Genomic DNA, 3,766 nt, shown 5'->3' with positions numbered 1-3,766 from the left:
ACACTTGGGAAAACATGCGCATACTTTGAGATGTGTGCATGGGAACTATAGTGACACTATAAAAGGAGTTCCCATCTACAAGAAGAGGTATGCACAACTTTGTCATTCTATACACTCTTTTGTTACAGCATTCTTGCTATCCTCTACATCGTCGAAGACTGACTTGAGCATCGGAGGGCGAACATCATGAACCTCTTCCCGGCCTGGCCCGACACTAATACTTTTGTGTTGTAGGATCACATGGAATCTTCACCGCATTAAATTTCTAGCCACATCCCCAACTTTCAATCTTCTCCTCTTTCGGATAGGAACAATTACTATTAAGAATAAGTTTGGTTCAAAACCAAACCATCTTGGTTCATAATTAAACCAAACCTATTTAGTTTATTATTAAACTAAGTTATTTCATGACTAAACCAAACTCCTTTTAGTTTATAATCAAATCATTATGAAACCATATCTTTTACAATAGTCATGGCTTATCCGTACTTCCGTTTCGACAAATATCTTTCCATATTTGGTCCAACCAAATATTTTATCTCTTGATCTGAGAATCAAATTCTCAAACTTGTTTTATATCTTTTAGATACTCGTAGTGTGTGCGACACAATAGATTCTCAGTTTATGTTGGTCGTCTATAATTAACTATTTAATTATGGATTAATCATAAGTCACACCTAGTAGTACATCATAATCCCTAATTAACTAGAAAATCACAGTTGATTTCAAAATAAGTTCTGAACCCTTCAGTAACTATAGTGAGTCGTGTCTTGTTCCTTTTACTCGTCTTATACCCACTTGGTTCTGAATATGATCTATGCGTCTGTCTCCACTAGACTGACTATATCACACCTAGCCCAAATAATATTTACTCGTCCTGTAAATTCAAATTACTCCAATCATGTGTCTGAGAGCCTCACTCTTAACATGTGATGCTTTGCAAAGGCTTTGAGTAACAACTTTGACAAGTGACCATAGGGTATACATCTCTTCGTAGGGAGCAGTGAATCCTCTGTGAGCTGTAAACACCTTCAAGCGCTTCAACTTATACCTAATCATCTCGGATCCATATCTCCAAGAAGATATTTGTTTTAAGATGTCAAAGTATAAGTCTCCATGACCAAAGTGACTTGAATACCTCAACTCTAAGGAAACTGACACTCGAGTTGCAGTAAGAACTTTATAAACATATCCATATATATAAAAAATCATATGAAGTTTTACAACAGGTCACTCCAATAAACTAGTTATCATAATTAGTATCTACATTTAACTCACGACATCCCAATGTCTCCAGCTAGTGAGTAATAGTTGCTTGGTCAGATTAAGGAATATAACTCATGCTAGTGTCACAGAATTAATGATGTTTAGATATATTAATTTATTGACTTAGAATTATTTGAATACTTTCATAAATACACATATAGAGACGCTCACTAGTTGTGATCCAATTAAAAATTCTGTCATGCTATGAATCATATTTCGGGCATTCAGTAAGTGAGTGGTGGTCGTCGTTTTGCATGTCACTAGGCGCTCCAAATTAATAAAGATTGAGAACTCAACTAAACTAAAGATAAGTGTTGTAGTAACGAGTCCCAAGTCATATTTTTCTAAGGCTAACTAGTGAATGTATGCGAATTCTAGAGTTGATTCAAATTAAATTCTTACATCAACAAGGTCAATTAAGCACTTTCATTTGGTTCACATTGCAAATTGAATTCTTCTACAATCAAAAATAAGATCAAAGAAGGTTCATTATCATCTAAACATGATTAAACTCCACCTCATCAAGTTAACAACAATTGAGTTCGATTTCTACTACATCATTACATCAAATCAATCAATTACCACATCTTCAATTTACAGTAAAAACTAAACTCTTTAGCCCTCACACACTTGTAGAAACCGAATCATCATTCAAGTCATAATCACAAGCAACTTCAAAAATCAAACTCAAATAATAAGCCTCCAATTCTCAACCTCATTCAACAATGTTAATAGAGGTAAACAATGAAAATCTCAATTGATTCATTCAACATTCAAACATGAACACTGCCACACAAATCTAATGAATCGAACAAGGGGATTTTCTAAATCTATAAATTGAAACTAAACACTAATTTGTAGAGAACGAAATAGGAAATTCAAACTAAGAATTAAACTGCAATCTGATTATCAGATCATCAGATCTGAGCAAATGTATGAGAAATGAAAAGAAAATAAGATTAAATTGCATTCCACAATCGTAACCCGAATCCAAACCTCTCCTCTGCTGTGAAACAGATTTGCCTTTAGAAACACCCTTCGGGCAATCACCGGCGAAGAACATGCACTTCTAGCTTATTTAGATGATGCTCGTAACTTCTGGGAACGCCCTTCGAGCTCGAAATCACCAGAATACGCCAGCCACCGAAAAACAGAGATGCTTCAATCGAGATCGGATCGATTCATAGCATGCTAATGAAGATGGAGGGGGAAATGATGTAGAAGCTTCTGGGAACGCCCTTCGAGCCTCTGTTGGTTGATGGAAATCACAGATCGGAGAACACCCTCAATTCTGTGATTACAGTGAGGAAAATAGGAATTCGAGCTCATGGACTGGGGAACGCCCTCTGCCGCACTCTAACACCTTGATGCTGATCGCCAGTAGCTTAGCAATCGTCGGCGATGAAGAAATCGATCTCATGGATCTAGAAGTGGAATGGGAGCGTCGGACGTCGTTAAGGAAGAAGATGGTGAATAGTGGAAATCGCGAGGAAACGCCAAGCTCAACGGAGTCACTGTAGCTTCTCAGGTTTTAAAACAACTCCCTCTCTGATCGGACGGTCAAAAATGCTTCAGTCTTGATCGACGGTAAGAACATCTTGGATCTGAATCAAAATCTCTGGGTCTTGATCGATGACTAAGATATACTTCCTCTTGGCTTGGATGGACCAGATCTTTGACAGATGGCTCAAATCTCTCCGATCTTCAATGGACGATCTAAATCACTCCAAGACTTGATCGTCAGTTCCTAAGAATCGATCCCTGATTATTACACTAAAAATAACATATACCTATTATCTATGCTACACCCTAAGACTTTTATTCACTTATAAGTTTGACTGTGAGATTGATATAATATCATTACAATTACAATACTCATTTTTAGTTTTAAAAACTCTTTTAATTTATAAAATTTGTTTTTAGATTATTATTATTACAATTTTCTTTTATTTTTTTTACTCTTTTGATTTCTAAAAAAAACCTTCATATTATTATTACTATTACATTTTTAATCCTCAACATTTTTCTTATTTTTAATTTCAAAATGCTTTTAAAGTAGCCACACTCTCACAAAATAAAAAATCCTTTCCATTTCACCCACCATCCAATTCTTTAACATCCTTAACTCACTCACAAAATAAAAATATTATGTGATAATCATTTCGTTAAAGTCAAATTACCACGCCATCATTTGCAAGGTAATTTAACTCTGATTTCAGTACATTTCAATGAGTGCTTTACTAATTATAGACCTTATTTTATTAAAAATGGTAAATTAAAAGAATAATTGTCTTCCAAGTTATCTTTTTAGTAAATATAAATAAAGAAATTAAATGAATTTTTAATTAAACAATAATCATTAATTTAAAATTTTCATTTAATTTTATCCAAAAAATATTATAAAAGAATATATATATCAAGTGGAATTCTTTATTTTCATTATCATTGAAGGAGATTTATTGTATGATATCTTATCGAGTTGCTTTAGTAAAAACTGCTC

The sequence above is a fragment of the Zingiber officinale genome, chromosome 1B (assembly GCF_018446385.1).
Source record: "Zingiber officinale cultivar Zhangliang chromosome 1B, Zo_v1.1, whole genome shotgun sequence".
In the NCBI taxonomy this organism is placed as follows: domain Eukaryota; kingdom Viridiplantae; phylum Streptophyta; class Magnoliopsida; order Zingiberales; family Zingiberaceae; genus Zingiber; species Zingiber officinale.
This window is presented reverse-complemented; position numbering follows the sequence as displayed.